At 44.0% G+C, this 24,059-nt stretch overlaps 3 long non-coding RNA genes across 4 annotated transcripts; 2 read left to right on the forward strand and 1 right to left on the reverse strand.

Moving 5' to 3' along the window:
* Positions 1–1,071: 1,071 nt before the first annotated feature.
* On the forward strand, positions 1,072–24,059 carry LOC143933240 (uncharacterized). The gene is made up of 3 exons (XR_013263070.1): positions 1,072–1,210; positions 9,628–9,760; positions 23,532–24,059. It is a non-coding gene; the product is annotated as an uncharacterized LOC143933240 (long non-coding RNA).
* LOC143933238 (uncharacterized) lies at positions 3,745–4,828 on the reverse strand. 2 transcript variants are annotated; one of them, XR_013263067.1, is made up of 3 exons: positions 4,753–4,828; positions 4,231–4,409; positions 3,745–4,131 (listed from the first exon to the last, which is right to left on the reverse strand). It is a non-coding gene; the product is annotated as an uncharacterized LOC143933238 (long non-coding RNA). The 2 variants fall into 2 exon arrangements; XR_013263068.1 differs by having other exon boundaries at positions 3,745–4,160.
* Positions 6,506–7,609, forward strand: LOC143933239 (uncharacterized). Its single transcript, XR_013263069.1, has 3 exons — positions 6,506–6,581; positions 6,926–7,104; positions 7,206–7,609. It is a non-coding gene; the product is annotated as an uncharacterized LOC143933239 (long non-coding RNA).

The raw sequence follows: 24,059 nt of genomic DNA on the forward strand, positions 1-24,059 counted from the left end.
GTAAAACTTGCAGATCTTCAGATAGAGCAACTGACAAGAACAAAGAAGCACGCAAGCTTACCAATATAGAAAGAGCTTTCCAGATGCAACGCTGATGTATGAAGGTGTGGGAAGGGTTGAATGGCTTAGGAATGGGGGGTGGGGGGAGGGGAGTGGGCACAAGATTGTTGGCACTTTGGAGCACCATCACAATGATCCGATTCAACTGAAAATCCTTAAGGATATCGATTGATGGACTTATCACTGAGCACTATTTAGGGTTGCTACCTGTCCGGTTTTGACCCGGACAGTCCGGGTTTGGACACATGTGCCCGGGTTTCCACCTGTTGGAAACCCAGGCACACATCAACCGTCCTGTGGCAGCCGGATCTCTGGCTCCGGCCGCAACAAACATCCATGATCATCCCAGGCTTGCTATCAATGTTCAGTTCACACTGCCTAAACATCAGTGTGCTCCGAGTCTGAGCCCAGCTCAGCAAAGGGCAGCAGCGGGTGTTCTGTGATTGGCCGAGTAGGCTGCAGGTCATGTGTGGGATGGACCGGATGGCGGACATGAAGGTCCCTGAATAATTTGCCTCAAGCTGTAGCTGTTGGTCACATGCAGATGCAGGGCTGCACTGTGTCTGGATCATGGCGACAGCCCTGCATGCTCCGGAGTCCTAACCCGCGCTGTGTGTCTGTCTCCCGTCTGTCTCTCTCATCCGCTCTGTCAGCCACTCCCCCTCTCCTGTCTCTCTCTCTCTGCCAGACCCCCCTCTCCCCTCTGCCAGATCCCCCTCTCCCCTCTGCCAGACCCCCTCCCCTCTCTCTCTCTCTGCCGGACCCCCCCTTCCCCTCTCTGCCGGACCCCCCCTTCCCCTCTCTGCTGGACCCCCCTTCCCCTCTCTACCGGATCCCCCTCTCCTGTCTCTCTCTCTGCCAGATCCCCCTCTTCTCCCTGCCAGACCCCCTCTCCTCTCTGCCAGACCCCCCTTCCCCTCTCCTGTCTCTCTCTCTGCCAGACCCCCCTCCCCTCTCTGCCTGAACCCCCCCCCCTCCTCTCTGCCAGACCCCCCTCTCCTGTCTCTCTCTCTCTGCCAGACCCCCCTCCTCTCTCTGTCAGACCCCCCTCTCTTCTGTATCTCTCTCTCCTGCCCCTTTTTTACCTCCCTCCACCCCACCTCTAGTGAATGCTCCAGCTCCCACACTTCCTAGCTTGAAGCAGCTCTCGGTAAGGCAGTCTAATGGGGGTCTTTCAGGGCAGGGGACACTGATGTGGGGATCCCTGATCTATCAAGGGGGGGGCCGATATAAGGGAAGGGGAATCTGAGCTAATGGGGGGAGTCTGTGGGGAGGGGGGTTCTGACTGCTGTTGACCACTTAGAGACCCCCTATTATATCAGCACCCCCTCCCCCTACTTAGAGACCTCTATTTGATAAGGGAAACTCTCTTTATATAAGCACCCCCTTTAGAGACCCACATTATAATATAAGGATCAGTGTGTCCTTATATCAACCCCCTCTTTAGAGACTGGTCTCCCCTCTGCCAGACCCCCCCCCCTCTCTTCTCTGCCAGACCCCCCTCTCCTCTCTGCCAGACCCCACCCCCTCTTCTCTGCCAGACCCCCCATCTCCTCTCAGAGACTGGTCTCTAAAGGGAATCTGATATTAATTCAAATGTGAAAAAATAAATTGTGAATGATGGTGGAAACATCCCAGGATAATCCAAGTATTAATACACTCCAATCTTATTTAACCATACATATTGTTCAATTTCCACACACATACAATAGTGTATGAATAGTGGTATAAATCCATTCCACAATGTGCTGTGCTAATATCCAACATATCTAACTCAAAAGGTGTTTATAAATTGGATATTAGCACAGCACATTGTGGAATGGATTTACACCATTATTCATACACTATTGTATGTGTGTGGAAATGAACAATACGTATGTTTTTTTAAAAGATTGGAGTGTATTAATACTTGGATTATCCTTGGGGGTTTCCACCATCATTCACAATTATTGAGGTTGTGCTGCATTTTTTTTTTTCAATTTAAATTCTTTTGGGTCTCTAAGGGGAGGACTGATATAAAGGGATTCTGATCTAATGGGTTGCTCTATGGGGGTCCCTGTATTATGGAGGGTGTAATATTGATCCATATATTAAGTGTGTGACACTGACCCTGTGTTATGGGGGTTAACACTGACCCCTGTATTATGTCACCTAGGATTGCCACCTGTGGGGGGTCCACTTGAATAGCTCAGGTTTTCAATCGTGACTGAATTTCTGCCTAAGACCCAGTCACATTATTCAGATCGAACTGTAGCTTCGCAAGTTACCAAGATAGTCGGACACCAATCCTTTGCCACCTGTTAAAATAAAAAATAAGGAGTGCTAAGTGCAACGCATTATTGCTCTCCTCCAGGTCTTTAAAATCCTATAGAGTATAGCACAAAAAAATTTGCCATGCACCGCTAAAGTGTTCGGGTTTGGCTTGAAGAAAAGATGCCAACCCTAGTGTGGTCGGTAGGGTGATTTAGGCAGGAATTAGGGGGTTGCTGGGGGGAAAGATTTGCTCCAGGAGGGGAGATTTGTCAGGGGAGAGGATTTCTACTGGGGGGGTTGGGGTGTGTGGTCAGTAGGGTGATTTAGGGGGATTTGTGCTTGGAGGGAGGATGGGGAAGAGAACTTTTGCTAGATTGGGGGCTGTGTGGTCAGCAGGGGGATTTGTGCTGGGAGGGAGGATGGGGGGGGAAGAGGATTTTTGCTAGATGGGGGGGTTTTGGGGTGGTGCTAGAAGAGGTGATTTAGAGGGGGAATTTGGGGGTTGCTGGGGGGGGGGGGGGAGATGATTTTTTCTAGATGGGGAGAGGATTTCTGCTGGGGGTGATTTGGGGTGTGTGATCGGAAAGGGTGATTTAGAGGGGGAATTTGGGGGTTTCTGGGGGGGGGGGGATTTTCTCTAGGAAAGGAGATTAGTCAGGGGAGAGGATTTCTGCTGCGGGTGATTTGGATGTGTGGTCGGAAGGGTGATTTAGGGGGATTTGTGGTGGGAGGGAGGATGGGGAAGAGGACTTTTGCTAGATGGGGGGAATTTGGGGTTGTGCTAGAAGGGGTGATTTATAAGGGGGAATTTGGGGGTGGCTGGGAGGAAAAGATTTGTTCAAGGAGGGGAGATTTGTCAGGGGAGCAGATTTCTGCTGGGGGTGATTTGGGGGTGTAGTTGGAAGAGTGACTTAGGGGGATATGTGCTCGGGGGGAGGAAGAGGATTTTTTTCTAGAAAGGGGGGGGGGCGGCGGAATTGGTTGTGCTAGAAGGGTTGATTTGCAGGAGGAATTTGGGGGTTGCTGAGGGGTAAGATTTGTTCTAGGAAGGAGATTTCTCAGGGGAGAGGATTTCTGCTTGGGCTGATGGGGGGGGGGGTAGGAAAAAGGATTTAGGGGGATTTGTGCTGGGAGGGAGGATGGGGGAAGAGGATTTTTGCTAGATGGGGGGGGGGGGGTTTGGGGTTGTGCTAGAAGGGCTGATTTGGAGGAGGAATTTGGGGGTTGCTGAGGGGGTAATATTTTTCTAGGAGGGGAGATTTCTCAGGGGAGAGGATTTCTTCTGGGAGTGATTTGGGGGGATGTGGTTGGAAGGGTGATTAAGGGGGATTTGTGCGAAGAATTTATTCTTAGGGGTAAAAATTTGTACTCAATTTTTATTTTGTACGTAATAGAGGAAGTTTGGGACTTTAAAATGAAAAAAAACAATAATAATTTTTTATTTTTTTATTGATTGTTCAGTAACAGATCATAAAAAATAATAAAGATCAAATTCATTAAGTATATAGGCGTAAGTACAGTAGAAGCATGATATATAGTAGTCACATATAGCAGCACATAGTAGTAATAAATAAAATAATTGGGTAGTATGGCATGGTAGTGCCTTTGACAGCAAAACCAACATCAGCAAGTGCATCCACATAATAGATATGCATCCACTAGATGTAAAACAAAAATAAATTTAATATATAGTTAAAAAAGTAAATTCATAATAAAATATAGTTCCGTATAAGATATAGCTGGGACATCATTTCAAAAGCTCGACGCGTTTCGTGGGTGTCTCCCCACTCATCAGGAGCTGATGCGACCAAAAAATTCCTATGGAATAGAATAAAAAATATAATGTACTAACCATATAAATCAAAATAAATTAATGGGGATTTAATGCGTGTAAATGGTTGGCCAGGGCAGACTCACCAATCCGGATGGAAAGTGCAGTGTGCGGCAGTGGGCGTAGGGTGGGCCATGGGCAAGATCCCTCCCCGGAAACTGAGGCGGCATAGACATGGATGCGATATCAGGCAAAACCAAAAAGATACAGCAGTGTTGAAGAGTATCAGATATGGAGTGTGTGGCAATTGTTGAAAACAACATATCTAAAAACAAAAATGTTAAAAGTATGTATGATTGATGAAAATAATGTGATGCGAAAGTAGTTTGAAATTGATAGTGACCCTCAAAGGGTACAGAGAGAGTGCTGGCCATAAGGCAAGTATATACTATGTAGTAAGTATATGCAGATGAATGTAAACAGTGAATGGTGTGCAAAATTAAAAATAATGTAATAGTGTGAAAGAAAGTATGAGTGTGCAGGTTAACAAAAAGTGAAGAAAATTGATGAAGGGGTGTACATAGACCATGATAGACAAGGAGAGTGACAGAATTACCAGTCAGCAAAAAAAAGGTGTAAGTAGTAGGAGAAAAAAAGAGATTTTTCACCTAAACATCGCTCCTAAAACACCAGCAGACAAGATATTAGGATGAGAGATCCATCCAGCCGGCGTCCTGCCAATAAGGTCTGCAGACACCAGTCAGGGCGGCTCTGATAATAAAAGCCCCTTTAACTATCAACAGCTGATGCTGATTGCACAACCAGCATGGAAAAAAAAAAAAAAAAATATATAGAAGGTAAATTTTAATGATAGTAATGGTGATATTTATAAAAGCTAGTATAGTAGCTTGAGACAAAAAGTAGTAACCATGAGCATAGACAGGGTAAAGTGCAATCAGAACAGAGATGAAGTGTGAGTAGAAGGAGAAAAGAGATTTTTCACCTAAACATCACTCCTAAAAAACAACACCAGCAGGCAAGACGGCCAGTGTGTGCAGACTCCATGCAGAGACCCGCCGCACACATAGCTATCTCCAAGTGGGGTTTAAATATGCCGCCAACGCCACATGCGTGAAACATAGGGGGAGGAGCCACACCTAACCTGGATAAAAAAAACAGAGACAGGCGCGCCAGATCCCCCCAATAGAGACACGGAGACGGAAAACACTAAACGTCGGCGTGATGACGTCAAAGGTGACGTCACCTGCACGACTTAGGACGTGTGGCGCCGATGCGCAAAGTAGAGTCCACCCGAACCTCCCAATCAGATGTGAAGGGGGAGGAGGGGAGGTTTTTTTTTTTAATATGGTTAAAATCTACCTCCATTATCCAAGTGCTTCATTTTAAAGTCCCAAACTTCCTCTATTACGTACCGATTACCGGGATGGAGGCACATACTTGTGCTTCATTTAAAGTCCCAAAATTCCCCTCCTTTTTTGCATATATATCGGGATGGAAGTACCTGGATATACGGGATTGATAGTGTTCCCCTATCTTCCCGGCGTGAGGTCCATTTATATGTTGCTGATGTCTTTAGATTTTTTATGTACCTACATACATTTATTCTATTCATGTTTATGTTGTACATTGACAGCATTACCGACACCGTATAAACGTCCCACATGGATATTTAATTAATAGGGTCCAGTGCACACTCGCTGGCCGATTACGGTTATTGTTATGTGTGGGGCGGTTGGGTATTTGGGTGTTGCTGGGGTCTTTTCTTCCTTGCGGGAACTGCAATGCGCCAGTTGGTCCTCCCCTCCTCCCCCTTCACATCTGATTGGGAGGTTCGGGTGGACTCTACTTTGCGCATCGGCGCCACACGTCCTACGTCGTGCAGGTGACGTCACCTTTGACGTCATCACGCCGACGTTTAGTGTTTTCCGTCTCCGTGTCTCTATTGGGGGGATCTGGCGCGCCTGTCTCTGGTTTTTTTATCCAGGTTAGGTGTGGCTCCTCCCCCTATGTTTCACGCATGTGGCGTTGGCGGCATATTTAAACCCCACTTGGAGATAGCTATGTGTGCGGCAGGTCTCTGCATGGAGTCTGCACACACTGGCCGTCTTGCCTGCTGGTGTTGTTTTTTAGGAGTGATGTTTAGGTGAAAAATCTCTTTTCTCCTTCTACTCACACTTCATCTCTGTTCTGATTGCACTTTACCCTGTCTATGCTCATGGTTACTACTTTTTGTCTCAAGCTACTATACTAGCTTTTATAAATATCACCATTACTATCATTAAAGTTTACCTTCTATATTTATTTATTTTTTTTTCCATGCTGGTTGTGCAATCAGCATCAGCTGTTGATAGTTAAAGGGGCCTTTATTATCAGAGCCGCCCTGACCGGTGTCTGCAGACCTTATTGGCAGGACGCCGGCTGGATGGATCTCTCATCCTAATATCTTGTCTGCTGGTGTTTTAGGAGCGATGTTTAGGTGAAAAATCTCTTTTTTTCTCCTACTACTTACACCTTTTTTTTTTGCTGACTGGTAATTCTGTCACTCTCCTTGTCTATCATGGTCTATGTACACCCCTTCATCAATTTTCTTCACTTTTTGTTAACCTGCACACTCATACTTTCTTTCACACTATTACATTATTTTTAATTTTGCACACCATTCACTGTTTACATTCATCTGCATATACTTACTACATAGTATATACTTGCCTTATGGCCAGCACTCTCTCTGTACCCTTTGAGGGTCACTATCAATTTCAAACTACTTTCGCATCACATTATTTTCATCAATCATACATACTTTTAACATTTTGTTTTTAGATATGTTGTTTTCAACAATTGCCACACGCTCCATATCTGATACTCTTCAACACTGCTGTATCTTTTTGGTTTTGCCTGATATCGCATCCATGTCTATGCCGCCTCAGTTCCCGGGGAGGGATCTTGCCCATGGCCCACCCTACGCCCACTGCCGCACACTGCACTTTCCATCCGGATTGGTGAGTCTGCCCTGGCCAACCATTTACACGCATTAAATCCCCATTAATATATTTTTATTTATATGGTTAGTACATTATATTATTTTTATTCTATTCCATAGGAATTTTTTGGTCGCATCAGCTCCTGATGAGTGGGGAGACACCCACGAAACGCGTCAAGCTTTTGAAATGATGTCCCAGCTATATCTTATACGGAACTATATTTTATTATGAATTTACTTTTTTAACTATATATTACATTTATTTTTGTTTTACATCTAGTGGATGCATATCTATTATGTGGATGCACTTGCTGATGTCGGTTTTGCTGTCAAAGGCACTACCATGCCATACTACCCAATTATTTTATTTATTACTACTATATGCTGCTATATGTGACTACTATATATCATGCTTCTACTGTACTTACGCCTATATACTTTATGAATTTGATCTTTATTATTTTTTATGATCTGTTACTGAACAATCAATAAAAAATAAAAAATTATTATTGTTTTTTTTAATATGGTTAAAATCTACCTCCATTATCCAAGTGCTTCATTTTAAAGTCCCAAACTTCCTCTATTACGTACCGATTACCGGGATGGAGGCACATACTTGTGCTTCATTTAAAGTCCCAAAATTCCCCTCCTTTTTTGCAATTTTTATTTTGGGGGGGTGGGAGGGTATCTTTGCTGACACACAATGCTCATACATCTTGGGAGGCCACCGTTAACTTGATGGGGCCCAGGGATATGAAATTCTAGTCCTGGTAAGCACATAGGAGTGGGGGAGGGGTCTAGTAAAATCCATTTATTAATTTAGGGAGAAATGAAAAATAAAGCTGCTCCCCCTAATATGATGTTCTACTGAGCACGTCCAAGATGGCTGCCTCACCTCCTGCCCACAACAGCAGATAAAGTGCTTTAACTCCTTAGGCAAAGTTTATTTTCTTTAGAACGTAGCCACAGCCTGAGTTTAAAAAAAAGCCCCTCCCCGTCAGCATTCTGCAAAGAAGGACCTTTGTATGGAAGCAGTGGCCTGTCTGCAGAGGTCCAACACACCATGGGTGTGCCAAACATAACCAAAGAGCCCTTCACTGTATTACTCCATATTACTACGACTTATCCCAACAGGGGACATTGACCTTATATGGCCATGTGGTCATGTTAGGTCAATGATGTCATGGGCACTTGCCGGAATCCTGAACTCCCAGCTCGTTGGCTCAGTACCGACAGCTGACTTCCCAGTTCGGATCAAAGTAAGAGCCAAATCAGTGCAAAAGTTCATGACAAGAGATGGTCAAACCCAAGTGTTTATTTAACAAAGGTATCAGATCAAGGCAACGTATTTCAGCGGAAGTTCCTCACCCTTCCTCAAGGCTGAAATCATGGCCCTCCATTGAACCATAGAAAGGGATCTAAGTGCCTTGTTGTTATGACTATCCCAACAAGGGACATTGATCTTATATGGGCATGCGGTCAAGTTAGATCAATGATGTCATGTGCACTTTTGCCGGAATCCCGAAGCCCCACCGGTTCATTGGCTCGGTACTGACAGCTGACTTCCAGGTTCGGATCAAAGTAAGAGCCAAATCAGTACACAAGTTCATGACGACAATTGAAGGTCAAACCCAAGTGTTTATTGAACAAAGGTATCAGATCAAGGCAACACGTTTCAGGGGAAGTTCCTCCCCTTCCTCAGGGCCGAAATCATGGATATGATTGGACCCACCATGAGATACAATTAGGAGACTTAAGTGAGGACTTGATCTAAACTGTTGGGTTTATTGGCTCGTGAATACACCATGGGAGGTTGTCTGCTTGTCTTAAGAAATTTCACTCAAAAAATGTATCCGACAAATCAACCTTCTCAGCTTTGCCGGAAAACATTAATCTTTCATTTGTCCTGTTCAGCAAATCACAGCTATTGTAGTTTACCCCCAAATCTTGTTCAGAAAATTGGTATTAATAATGACTCATAAAAGGTAAAGGGCTATTATATTTCAGACCGTATTGTATTTTGTTATATTTTTGAGGAGGAAATACATATCTGTGTGTGTGTGTGTGTGTGTGTGTGTGTGTGTATGTATATATGTATGTATATATGTATGTATATATATATATATATATATATATATATATATATATTATATATATATATACACACAGATATGTATATAAATACCGATTTGGTTTTACAATTTTTATTCTATGTATTGATTTGAAAGGAAATCAAATATTTTTGGTAAACTAATATTGCCAAAAGAAATCCTAATTTTCTTTCCCCCCAAAAATGTATTACTTTGTTAACTTAAGTAGGCATTGCACAATAAACTGGCCCATAGTGAAAACGTAAAAATTACTGATCTGTAAGGAGTGTACAGGTACGAAAGCTGAATAGCTTAGAATTTAAAATAAATGATGCAGAGAAAATAAAATAAACTTGGTGACAACACTATAATCTGTACTTTTTACAAGTGTGTTCATTCTAGTTTTATATTAATTTGTTTTTATATGGTTTTGTTTTGTTTTTTTTATTCAGAGAGAAGATCATAATCCCTGAACCAAAACGTAAGTTAGCTTTGGAGAAAATGATGGTGCTGCGCTTCCAGAAAAATGGAACCTTATAAGAAAATGCTAGAGAGCTAATTATTCAGATGGAGATGTATCAGATGGTATGTATTCAGACTAGTATGGTAGAGGAGAGCTCTTCTCCCGGTGTGAAAATTATTCTATCGAAAGTGCTTGCAGCAGTGTGTACACAATGATAACTGTCACAATACAGGGTGCAACTTATATCTCTATGACATAATAATAGTGCTAAGTGCAATAGTCCATATAAAACCACTTACAGTGGTCTGACTGTAAATCAGACTTCTACGGCAAAAAGTGCTGAGTGTATCACAGCAAAACCAAAGTGACTGAAATATAAACAGTTACTGAATAAGTAGGCGCAAACTAGTGACAATGATAAAGTGCAAAAAATGCAAGCAAAGTGCTAAGTGTAACACAAAATATAAATAAATAAAAACACATACAATAATCAAACTATAAATCAAGACTCTATAAACAGAAAGTGCTGAGTGCAGAAAATAGCAAAACAATTGGACTATATCCAGCTGTTAATGACGTGAACACAGTCCCGTGATGATGTCACATACAGTGGTGTGAAAAAGTGTTTGCCCCCTTCCTCATTTCCTGTTCCTTTGCATGTTTGTCACACTTAAGTGTTTCGGAACATCAAACCAATTTAAACAATAGTCAAGGACAACACAAGTAAACACAAAATGCAATTTGTAAATGAAGGTGTTTATTATTAAAGGTGAAAAAAAATCCAAACCATCATGGCCCTGTGTGAAAAAGTGATTGCCCCCTAAACCTAATAACTGGTTGGGCCACCCTTAGCAGCAACAACTGCAACCAAGCGTTTGCGATAACGTGCAATGAGGCTTTTACAGCGTCCTGGAGGAATTTTGGCCCACTCATCTTTGCAGAATTGTCCTAATTCAGTTACATTAGAGGGTTTTCGAGCATGAACGGCCTTTTTAGGGTCATACCACAACATCTCAATAGGATTCAGGTCAGGACTTTGGCTAGGCCACTCCAAAGTCTTCATTTTGTTTTTTCTTCAGCCATTCGGTGGTGGACTTGCTGGTGTGTTTAGGATCATTGTTTTGCTGCAGAACCCAAGTTCGTTTCAGCTTGAGTACGCGGACAGATGGTCTGACATTCTCCTTCAGGATCTCTTGGTAGACAGCAGAATTCATAGTTCCTTTTATCACGGCAAGTCTTCCAGGTCCTGAAGCAGCAAAACAGCCCCAGACCATCACACTACCACCGCCATATTTTACTGTTGGCATAATGTTCTTTTTATGAAATGCAGTGTTCCTTCTACGCCAGATATACTTGGACACACACCTTCCAAAGAGTTCCACTTTTGTCTCATCGGTCCACAGAATGTTGTCCCAAAAGTCTTGGGGATCATCAAGATGTGTTGTGGAGAAATTGAGACGAGCTTTGATGTTCTTTTTGCTCAGCAGTGGTTTTCTCCTTGGAACTCTGCCATGCAGGCCATTTTTGCCCAGTCTTTTCCTGATGGTGGAGGCATGAACGCTGACCTTAACTGAGGCAAGTGAGGCCTGCAGTTCCTTGGACGTTGTTGTGGGGTTTTTTGTGACCTCTTGGATGAGTCGTCGCTGCGCTCTTGGGGTAATTTTGGCCGGCCGGCCACTCCTGGGAAGGTTCACCACTGTTCCATGTCTTCGCCATTTGTGGATAATGGCTCTCACTGTGGTTCGCTGGATTCCCAAAGCTTTGGAAATGGCTTTATAACCCTTTCCAGACTGATAGATCTCAATTACTTTCTTTCTCAATTGTTCCTGAATTTCTTTGGGTCTCGGCATGATGTGTAGCTTTTAAGGATCTTCTGGTGGACCTTACTGTGTCAAGCAGCTCCTATTTAAGTGATGCCTTGATTGTGAACAGGTGTGGCAATAATCAGGCCTGGGTGTGGCTAGAGAAATTGAACTCAGGTGTGGACAACCACAGTTATAGTATGTTTTAACAAGGGGGGCAATCACTTTTTCACACAGGGCCATGATGGTTTGGATTTTTTTTCACCTTTTAATAATAAACACCTTCATTTACAAATTGCATTTTGTATTTACTTGTGTTGTCCTTGACTATTGTTTAAATTGGTTTGATGTTCCGAAACACTTAAGTGTGACAAACGTGCAAAGGAACAGGAAATGAGGAAGGGGGCAAACACTTTTTCACACCACTGTAAGCATATAAAGTGATTCTGTGCTGTCACAATATACTCCATCAAGATGTTCCAATATAGCTCAGAGAATAAATATAAGAGCAACCATAGTGTAGCATGTATTTAAAATCCACTACTTTATTAAAAGGTTAAAATTACTCACAAACGAAATGGGGTAAATAGGCAGTATTAGCAGCAAGACAATTTAAATCGACCGCTCTGGTGCGAACGTCACTTCCGGTCTCCGTATCCTACGCGTTACGTCACTTCCTGTGACTTCAACTGAGATGATTTTTGTGATCTGTGGCAGAGGCTGGGGCACGAATCGGGACTGGGCATGCGTTCTCTTCCCTGCCCCCCCCCGACCCCTGACTGGGGCCTTTCCCACTGATTCCAGGGCTTTTACTCCCATTGTGGGACCCTTTATCACGGTTGCGCAATGGGCCACCTTCCCGACATCTTGGGTGCCCCCCTGCCAAGTGGCGAAATGCCAGAGCCCAGTCACGACCTTTGCGATCCTGGTATTTACGCCGCTGGTGCCAGTCGTTTTTTAATTAATTTATTTTTTACCTTTTTTTTATTTTTTTTAATCTTATTTTAGTTTCGCCACTGGTGCCGCTAATTTTTTAATTACATTTATTTTTTTATTTTTTACCATTTTATTTTTTAAATTTTATTTTAGTTCTGCCACTGCTGGCAGTCGTTTTTTAATTATATTTTTTTTACCATTTATTTTTTATTTTAGGTCCGCCACTGGTGCCAGTCATTTTTTAATTACATTTTTTTTTACCAGTTTATTTGATATTTTTTTTTTCATTTGATTTTAGTTCCACCACTGGTGCCAGTCGTTTCTTAATTATGTATTTTTTTTACCATTTTTTTTTTTCATTTTATTTTAGTCCCACCACTGGTGCCAGTCATTATTTAATTCCTTTTTTTTTTACCATTTTATTTATTTTATTTTTTTTATTTTAGTTCCGCCACTAGTCCCAGTCATTGTATAATTACATTTTTTTTTATTTTTTTTTTTACCTTTTTATTTTATTTTTTGTTTTATTTTCGTTCCACCACTGGTGCCAGTTGGGCGCCAGTTGTTTTTTAATTACATTTTTTTTTAACATTTTATTTAATTTTTTCATTTTACTTTATTTCCGCCACTGGTGCCAGTACTTTTTTAATTAAATTTTTGAATTATTTTTTTACCATTTTATTTATTTATTTATTTTTATTTTATTTTAGTTCCACCACTGCTAGTTGTTTCTTAATTACATTTTTTTACCATTTTTTTTTTTTTTTTTAATTTAATTACATTTTTATTTTTATTTTTTTACATTTTTTTTGACTTTTTGATGAAATATCAGGGGTTTAAACAGACCCCCTGATGTCTCACTTTTGAGACAGGGAAAGGGAGTGAGGACAGATTCATGAGTCCCGTTCTCTGTAGCCTCAGATGCACAGAATGAATGAACAGGAATAGCTCTATACAGAGACTTCCCGTTCATTCGTAAACTGAAGCATAGTAAACACTATTTACTAAGCCTCAGCTATGAATAAATGGGAAAAAACAAACAAAAGAAATCAGTCACTGACTCTCTTCATTAAGACAAGGAGGGAGCTGGTAAATGATAATTTTTTTTTTTTTTTTTATAAATTCTTTTTATTCGTTTTAAAAGAAAAATTACAGAACATAGCCTCGGGGCATTCCCCGGCTCAAACAATACAACACAACAGGTAAGGCAGAACACCAAAAAAAAAAAAAAATGATAAATTTTTAACGGCTCCCCTCCGCCCCCCACTTTTCTTTTATATATAAATACCACCCTTTAAATCTTATAATGTGGCAGTAAGAAGTTTCTAAGTACAAGACTTTTATAAAGACCCCACATAGAAATGTTTTCTATCCTTTTTGTCTTTATTTTCTGTCATGTGATGAAAGTGGTTCTAGAAAACTAAAGCAGCCACCCGATCTAAGGACTGCTAAGCTGTGATATATTCAATGTTTGGTCTTTACTTTTAGACGCGCTTTAAACGCTTCAACGCCAGCCACTTTGAATGACAATGGCGGACGTGTACCACTGTACCCATATGGCATGTTTTTTATAATTTTCTTCCCACAAATAGAGATTTCTTTTGGTGGTATTTAATCACAGCTCAGGGTTTTTATTTTTTGCTAAAAAAACAAAACAAAAAAAGATCGTATTGAAGAAAAATTGTTTTTCTTTGTTTTTGTCAGTAAATTTTGTAAATAAGTACTTTTTCTCCTTGAATGAATGAATGAATGAAATACTTGTATAGCGCACAGAACTGAATCGCCTCTAGGCGCTGTGGCGAGGTTTGATCATCTGCTAAAAGAGGAAGGTCTTGAGTTTTTTTTCCTAAAAGCCAGGTGATTTTCTTCCTGGTGGATGTTGATTGGTAGAGCACTCCATAGCCGAGGCCCTTGGACAGCGAATCTCCGATTCCCCCTTGGATTTATACCGGGCTTTGGGCACGAGGAGGAGGTTTTTGTTGGCTGATCGAAGACTGCGGTTTGGTGTGTAATGATTTATTTTCTCCATTAGGTATTGCGGAGCTTCTCTATGCACGCATTTGTGGGGGAGGCAAAGGGTCTTGAACGCGATCCAATATTTTTACGGTTAGCCAATGTAAGCTCCTCAGTGAAGGAGAGATGGATTCCCAGGGTTTTTTTCCTGTTATCAGCCTTGCCGCCGTGTTTTGGATCAGTTGTAATCGCGCAAGTTGATATTGTGGTAATCCTATGTAAAGCGAGTTTGCGTAGTCCAGTCGTGAATTAATGATTGTTCCAACTACCACTGCTTTGTCATTCTTTGGGATAAAAGGGATGAGTCTGCGAAGCATGCGCAGCAGATGGTGAGATCCACTGACTACTACTCCTATTTGCGCATCCATTGACATTTGTGCGTCTAAAATAACCCTGAGACTCTTCGCGTTGGTCTTTGGGGAGATAGTCTGCCCAAAGACGGTTGGTGGAGACCAGAAGGTTTTGGTTGCGGGCTTATGATTTGGGTGTAAGATAAGAAGCTATGTCTTTGATTCGTTCAGCTGGAGGGAGTTAGTGGTCATCCAGTCCTCTATTGATTTGAAGCAGTTTTCAAGTTGGTGTTGGTGATCTTTTTTTTCATTGATATGGAAATCACTGATGGGCACTGATGAGGCGACACTGATGGGCACTGATGAAGTGGCACACAAGGGCGCTGATGTGGTGGCACTGATGGGCACTGATGAGGAGGCATTGAAGGGTACTAATGGGGTGGCACTGATGAGGAGGCACTAATATGCCGCACTGATGGGCACTGATGAGCTGGCATTGAAGGGCACTGATGGGGTGGCACTGATGAGGAGGCACTAATATGCCGCACTGATGGGCACTGATAAGGAGCCACTAATATGCCACACTGATGAGCACTGATGAGGTGGCACTGATGGGCACTAAAGAGGAGGCACTGAAGGGCACTGATGGCGTGGCACTGATGAGGAGGCACTAATAGGCCACACTGAAGGGCATTGATGGAGTGGCACTGATGAGAAGGCACTAATATGCTGCACTGATGGTGGCACTGATGAGATGACACTGTTGAGGTGGCACTGATGAGCACTAATGAGGTGGCATTGAAGGGCACTGATGGGGTGGCACTAATGAGGAGGCACTAATATACCACACTGATGGGCACTGATGTGGAGGCACTAATATGCCACACTGATGAGCACTGATGAGGTGGCACTGATGGGCACTAAAAAGGAGGCACTGAAGGGCACTGATGGCGTGGCACTGATGAGGAGGCACTAATATGCCACTCTGAAGGGCATTGATGGGGTGGCACTAATGAGGAGGCACTAATATGCTGCACTGATGAGGTGGCACTGATGAGATGGCACTGATGAGGTGACACTGATGAGGAGGCACTAATATGCCACACTGATGGGCACTAATGAGGTGGCACTGAAGGGCACTGATGAGGAGGCACTAATATGACGCACTGATGGGCACTGATAGGTGGCACTGATGAGGAGGCCCTAATATGCCACAATGATGGGCACTGATGGGGTGGCTCTGATCGGGTGGCACTGATGGGGAGCTATTAATATGCTGCACTGATGGGCACTGATAGGTGGCATTGGTGGGCACTGATAGGTGCCACTTATGAGAACTGATAGGTGGCACTGGTGAGCACAGATAGTGGCACTAATGGGCAATGATGAGCAGCACTGACTGGCATCACCGATGGGCACTGAGGCCTGGTTCACACATATGCAGGTTGCAGTTTTCATATTCCGGGTGCATTTTGCTGTTTTCAGTGCATGTTTTTGATTTCATTGAAGTCTATGGAACCAAAAAACTGAAAAAAAAGTCCCTGGTCCTTTCCATAAAATGCGCAGATGTGACCCATAGGAAACCATGTTATATGGACTGGATTGTGTTTCTGCGAAACTGAAAACGCACAAAAATGCATAGTTGTGAACCAGGCCTGATTGGTGTCACTGATGGGCACTGCTGGGGCTACATTGATGATCAGTGCCGTGATTACCTTCATACTCTCTGCTCCGAGGAGATGTCAGTATGAGGCAAGGAGAGCCGAATAACAGAACTTTCATGTTTATTTGTGACTGGCTGTGATTGGCTACTGCCGATCACATGGGCTCTTTACCCAGATCGGGGGTCGCGCCTTGTCCTGGAGGCACGGCGCAACCACGATTGCTCCGCGGGCACCTCCCAGAGCAGTGACACTGGGACGACGTCAAGAACGAGACAGGATCATTTTACTGTACGGAGGGCGGGAGGTGGTTAAACTTCTTGGCACTCGGCCTTTTGGCTAAGATCAAGTGTAGTATCTGTTCTTATCAGTTGCCAGAGGAGGCGTTGTGCCGCTCCCATTGGGGAGGGCAGGAAAATCCAATGGTGTCATTGCACCTGGAAGGGTCGGTTTCGGTAGTGACTCCGCCATGCTGCACAACACATACTGGGGGCCGGCCCATGGTTGAGTCTGAGCCGTCTAGAAGGGTGCTCCTGGTGAGGATGGGTGCTGCATTGTGTCTGGCTAGAGGGCCAGGTCCCTGGCCTTCTGGCCTAGTTTGGGGTAGCTCTACCTCCGCGTCAGTTTGTTGGGAGAGAACACTGGCTCCTCTCTAGCTGAGGGGGAGCAGCGGTTAGTATTCCCCGAATATAATTAGGAAGGAGTGATGGGAGCAACGGTGGAGCCTGATGCTAAAGGGCTCTCACCAAGCTCTCAGAACGTCATGCGTTCTTGCCTGGGGTGGGGGCTTTTGTGGTCTAGGTCGTGGGTCAAGGTTGGTACTGAAAGCCTATGGTACATGTGCCCATGGAGTTGATTATAGCATCTGACATTGTTGACTGTTCCAGGCCTCCCTTCAGCCACTTGAAAAGTGGTCTGGACGAATGTTTCTTCAAAGAGACTCACCAACAGGCACAAAGATCTGGTATGGATGGCAATCCAAGGGGGGTTGCCGCTCAGGACATTCGCGCATGCCATAAACCTGTGCAGATACAGGCAATGCCCTTTTTGTATTATCCAGGAGGAAACTGCTTTGCATGTTTTCTGGAAGTGCCCCTTTGCACAGGGCCTATTGAGGGCCTTGGAACCAGAACTTAAAGACTTTGTGCCACAGACTGCCCCATCACACAGTTTGGTGAGCTGAACGGACTCTTCTGTGGAACTCATTCAAAGGAGGACATTGACAGCGCCTGGCGGGTGCTGTCTTGCTTTAAGGACGCTGTATGGTGTGCCAGAAAGCGCCTCACCCACCAGCAGGAGAGATGTCCATTGAGGACTGTCATAGACTGGTCCACAGTCTGCCCAGAAACTATCACTTGATGGACTTTAAGGAGGAAGAGGAGGTCTGAAGATATTGTCTGGGAACGGAAGAATTATTATTGCTGGCCCGGAGGGCCTGGCCATTGTATTACACAATGGCCACTTTTCACCCTCCTTTAAACTTCCTTCCTCCCCCACTTTATTTTATCTATTCATTTCAACTGTGGCTTCAGGCAACTTAACTTTACAAAAACAATAGCGCCTGCTCGTCAGGAGCCAGCGCTACATATATATATATTGTGGCAGCACGCAGGTAAAGTCACCTGGTTGTATCCAGGATGGGAAATATGTGTGCCCTAGATTCAGGCTTTATGCAGACTTTTACAATTAGAGGGGAAGAGTTAATGAGCCCAGCTGAAGTAAGTGGGCTCATTAAGACCTCTACAAAAAACCCCAGCATGCTTAGGGAGATGCTCCATCCTGGAACCAGTTTTGTGTTGTATAGACTGGGGAGTGTGATATCTGTTCTGTGCGGTGAGTTAACGCCTGTGTGGCAAACCTCTACAACAGAGACAGGGACTGGTGCAGCACAAGGCTGCACTCAGTTGTTAGACAGGGAATCTTAGTGTGTAGTTAGAGGTCAAGCTGACCAGGATTTATTTTCATGTTTTATTTTTGTTTGGCTGTTATATGTATCACTGCATGTAGCATAAATAAACCGCATCTTTTGTTTTTTGCACCTACAACGCTGTCTGCTGTGCCTGATTTTGTGTTGTGAACCCATCCAGGGGGTCACACACACATGCTGCCGAGCTAACCCCTCACAGTTGGTGGAGAATTTTGGCAGTTTTTTTTCAATTTTTTTAAAGGCCAGCATGGAGGAGATACTGAGACAGCTGGCTCTAGCAAATGCAAATCAGCAGCAAACAAATGCGGCTTTACAAAAGAGCCTTGCAGCTCAACAACAGAGCCTTGCAGCCCAGCAGAAAGCTCACCTGCAGAGTCTGGAAGCTCAGCAACAAGCACAGCAGCAATCTGAAGCCCGCTTTATAAACCTGTTGCAGAAGCAAGAGCAGAGTTTTCAACAGAAAATAGAGACATTAATACAGCAACGTCCGCAGACCAATGAAGCAAGTGGTTACAATAATACCGCATCCTTTGGTGTGAGCCGTTTATTGACAAAAATGACTGGAGAGGATGATCCGGAGGTGTTTTTGACCACATTTGAAAGGACTGCTGAAAGGGAAAAGTGGCCTAAGGAGCAATGGGCTGGACTGGTGGCCCCTCTGTTAACTGGGGAATCGCAGAAAGCTTATTATGACCTAGAGCCTGACCAAGCAAAAGACTATGTGGTGCTAAAAACAGAAATATTGGCACGGCTGGGTGTCACCCTGGCCGTCCGGGCTCAGCGTGTGCATAATTGGACTTTTCAGGTTGGAAAACCCCCCAGGTCTCAAATGTATGATCTCATTCACCTGAGCAGGAAGTGGCTGCAGCCAGAGACTTTGACCGCACCAAACATTGTGGAACGTGTTGTTATGGATCGTTTCCTGAGAGCTCTTCGTACTGCCATCCAAAAATGGGTAAGCCATGGAGACCCAGAAAATGCAGATAAACTTGTGGATCTGGTTGAGAGCTACTTGGCTACAGAGAACCTGACCACCTCTTCCAGGGACTCACGGACTTTCCACCCTAAGACCAGATCATCCCCAGTGGCGGGTAAGATGACTCCAAGGGGTGAGGGTGGAGAGAGTGAGAGGGTGGGAGTTCTACCTAAGGTCTGGCGGGAGCAGCCCAGGAAGCCCATGCTGCAAGAGACAGCGAAAAAGATTATTTGCTACCGCTGCCGGCAAGAGGGACATATTGCAGCCAATTGCCCCATTGTGGATGAGCCTATGCAATGTGACTTTATAATGGAGAGACGTCAGTCGCTGTTTGCGACAGTTGCATGCACTCCCATTCGGGGACCTGAGAAACATTTATGTAAAATGTGTATTAATGGTAGAAATGTTGATGTGTTGCTGGATTCAGGTAGCCTGGTAACATTGATAAAAGCTGAATTAGTTACTACAGAGGTCTCTGGGAAGAACAGGGTGGCTGTTATTTGTGTGCATGGGGACACCCAAGAGTATCCTGTAACTTCAGTGTTTTTTGAGACCCCCAAAGGTAACCTCTCTCATCAGGTGGGGTTAGTGTCTCAGTTACCACATGATGCTATTGTGGGAAGGGATTTTCCAAAATTCTGGGAACTCTGGGATTGTCCTGAGCCCCCCACTGGTGCCCCTAAAAACCAGGAAGATGACCAGAATTCCTCTGGGAGTGGTGAGGACTCTCCTGAATTTCCCTTGTCGGTATTGGCGGGGGAAACTCGAGAAACTGGGGAGGAGCCAACATCCTCAGATGAAAACATGCCGTCTGTGGAGTTTTCGGATCTTGAGGTTCACAGGGAAAATTTTGCCACAGAACAGTTAAAAGACCCCACCCTAATAAAGGCACGGGCAAATGTGGTGAAAATAGATGGCGAGTTAGTGAACCCAGATAAGACTTGCCCTTATCCTTACTTCACTATGGAAAGGGACCTGCTGTATCGAGTGGCTCAAAGGGCAGAAGAAACCATTGAGCAACTTGTAGTGCCCAAACCTTACAGGAAGTTGGTGTTAGAATTGGCTCATGGGCACATTCTGGGAGGTCATCTGGGGACAGAGAAAACCAGAGAGAGGGTATTGCAGAGATTCTATTGGCCTGGGGTCATGAAGGAAATAGAAAATTATTGTTCCTCCTGCCCTGTGTGTCAGAAGTCGGCACCTATGCCACATTTCCGTAACCCGCTGGTACCTCTTCCTATCATTGAGGTCCCCTTTGAAAGGATCGCAATGGATTTGGTAGGTCCGATAATGAAATCCGCCAGGGGGCATCAGTACATTTTGGTTATATTGGACTATGCCACCCGTTATCCGGAAGCAATTCCTCTCCAAAATACCTCGGCCAAAACCATAGCCAAAGAGCTATCTCTTGTTTTTAGCCGCGTGGGTATTTGTAAGGAACTGCTTACGGACCAAGGTACACCCTTTATGTCCCGGGTTATGAAAGAATTATGCAAGTTGTACAAAGTGATGTAATTGCGTACATCTGTGTATCACCCCCAAACAGATGGGTTGGTTGAAAGATTCAACAAAACCCTTAAACAAATGTTAAAGAAGGTGGTGGATAGAGATGGAAAGAATTGGGACTGTCTAATACCCTATCTAATGTTTGCCATTAGGGAGGTACCCCAATCCTCTACGGGTTGCTCACCCTTCGAGTTGCTCTATGGGAGACACCCAAGAGGGCTGCTGGATTTCGCCAAGGAAACTTGGGAAAATGAGAGTTCTCCTCACAGGAGTGTGATTGAGCATGTCGCCCTGATGCAAGATAGAATTGCACAGGTAATGCCAATTGTAAAGGAACATTTAACCCAAGCGCAGTTAGCACAGCAGAGAGTGTACAACCGTGGGGCCAAGACCCATACTTTTTCCCCGGGGATAGGGTCTTGGTGCTAGTCCCTATGGTTGAAAGCAAATTTCTGGCCAAATGGCAAGGTCCATATGAAGTAATTGAAAAAATTTGTGAGGTGAACTACAGGGTTAGACAGCCAAGAAGGTGAAAGCCGGAGCAGATCTATCACGTCAATCTGCTGAAAGCCTGGAGGGATAGGGAATCCCTAGTCGCAGAGACTTTGTCACAAGTACAGCCTGATTGCTTAGTTCCTGAGGTTGGAATAGCAGACACCTTATCGAAACCCCAACAACAGGAGGTTAAAGAGTTTGTACTTCGTAAAAAAGAGATTTTCTCTGAGCTTCCGGGACAAACATCTGGCGTAGAGCATGACATTATCACCCCGCCAGGAGAAAGGGTAAAACTAAAACCTTATAGAATACCAGAGGCCCGACGGGAGGCAATACGTGGGGAGGTTCAAAGGATGTTGGAATTGGGTGTGATAGAGGAGTCCCAGAGTGACTGGTCCAGTCCTATCGTACTAGTGCCCAAACCTGATGGGAGCTGGCGGTTTTGTAACGATTTTCGACAATTAAATAAAGTTACAAAATTTGACACCTACCCCATGCCGTGTATAGATGAGTTGATTGACCGGCTGGGAACAGCCCAATATATGACAACTCTTGATCTCACCAAAGGGTATTGGCAAATTCCCCTGGCCGAGTCGGCCAAGGAGAAAACTGCGTTTGTAACCCCAGATGGGGCATTCCAATATAAGAGAATGCCGTTTGGATTACAGAATGCACCGGCAACATTCCAGCGGAAAATGGATAAGATTCTGAGTCCCCATCAGAAATATGCTGCAGCTTACCTGGATGATGTGATTATCCATAGCACAGACTGGGTCTCACATTTGCCGAAAGTACAAGCAGTCCTAGACTCTATCCGGGAAGCTGGGTTTACGGCCAATCCAAAGAAGTGTACCATTGGACAGGAGGAGGCCAAATATCTTGGGTACACTATTGGGAGGGGGGTGATAAAACCCCAAGTCAATAAAGTCGAGGCCATACAGAGTTGGCCACGTCCCAACAGCAAGAAATAGGTACGAGCCTTTCTGGGAATCGCTGGCTATTATCGACGATTCATTCCCCATTTTGCTTCTCAGGCTGTGCCCCTCACCAACCTGACAAAAGGGAAAGAGTTTGTCATGTTAAATGGTCCCCAGAGGCTGAAGAAGCATTTCAGTCCTTAAAAACAGCCTTATGTAGCCAGCCATTGTTGTACTCACCAGACTTCTCTAAGGACTTTGTTGTACGAACTGATGCATCAGACGTTGGGTTAGGAGCAGTGTTATCCCAGGTCTGGAACGGGGAAGAGCACCCAGTCATTTACCTCAGCAGGAAGTTGAAGTCCCATGAGGTAAATTACACCACGATTGAAAAGGAATGTTTAGCAGTGAAGTGGGCTCTAGATTCCCTTCGGTACTATCTGCTAGGTAGGCACTTTGACCTGGTGACTGATCACGCTCCTTTAAAGTGGATGGCTCAGAACAAGGAGACCAATAGAAGGGTAAATAGGTGGTTCCTGGCCCTACAAGAATTTAACTTTACAGTTAAGCATCGCCCTGGTGTTAAAATGGGGAATGTGGATGCTTTGTCTCGGATACATGCGTGTCTGACTGCTTGTGTTACAACCCCAAGGTTGAAACAAGAGGGGGGGGGGGGGGGGGGGTGTGTGTATGTGGCAGCACGCAGGTAAAGTCACCTGGTTGTATCCAGGATGGGAAATATGTGTGCCCTAGATTCAGGCTTTATGCAGACTTTTACAATTAGAGGGGAAGAGTTAATGAGCCCAGCTGAAGTAAGTGGGCTCATTAAGACCTCTACAAAAAACCCCAGCATGCTTAGGGAGATGCTCCATCCTGGAACCAGTTTTGTGTTGTATAGACTGGGGAGTGTGATATCTGTTCTGTGCGGTGAGTTAACGCCTATGTGGCAAACCTCTACAACAGAGAAAGGGACTGGTGCAGCACAAGGCTGCACTCAGTTGTTAGACAGGGAATCTTAGTGTGTAGTTAGAGGTCAAGCTGACCAGGATTTATTTTCATGTTTTATTTTTGTTTGGCTATTATATGTATCACTGCATGTAGCATAAATAAACCGCATCTTTTGTTTTTTGCACCTACAACGCTGTCTGCTGTGCCTGATTTTGTGTTGTGAACTCATCCAGGGGGTCACACACACCCGCTGCCGAGCTAACCCCTCACAATATATATATATATATATATATATATATATATAGAGAGAGAGAGAGACATATTTTAAATACTGTAGCTGGAATATTTCTAGTTAGAGAATGGCATGGCTTTTACATGAGATCTCTATCAAATGAAAAAAATATAAAAATCTTTTTTTGCAGAACCTGACATTCGAACCAAGAAGATTGTAAAGATTGTCACGCAGATGCTGGTGGACAGGAAAATTGTTGGCGAGTCCAGTGAGGTTAAAGAGTTTGAGAATGCCGAGAAAGCAAATTAGCCAATCCAGTCACTGCTTGAGCTGCCTGCTTAATAATCGTGTAACAAAGTCATCTCTCAGCCATTAATAAAGTTCTTGGATTGTAAAGTGTAGAGCAAAATGGCTGTTTTTTTTTTTTTTACCCAGGGTTCAAAGATGTTCATTTATTGTATACGAACTCAAGTCTAGTTATTTATAAAGTGTATGTATAAAGCATGAACTCTATTTAAATTCTATTAGGATAAAAGTGGATGAGAGGTTTCTTACGTTTTTGTTTGGAGATTGTTATATGTGTATTGTGTTTCGGCCTGTGGCCATTTTATTGGTAGCCCTTCAATCTAATACTCACCTTTTTGATATAGTTTTCTGCAACTGGTTTTTCCCTATTTGTGCCCTAAATAAAATCAGACAAAGTTCTCTGTATAAATTA

The sequence above is a fragment of the Lithobates pipiens genome, unplaced genomic scaffold (genome assembly GCF_037356315.1).
Source record: "Lithobates pipiens isolate NorthernLeopardFrog02 unplaced genomic scaffold, aLitPip1_a1.2 Scaffold_27, whole genome shotgun sequence".
NCBI classification, from domain to species: Eukaryota; Metazoa; Chordata; class Amphibia; order Anura; family Ranidae; genus Lithobates; species Lithobates pipiens.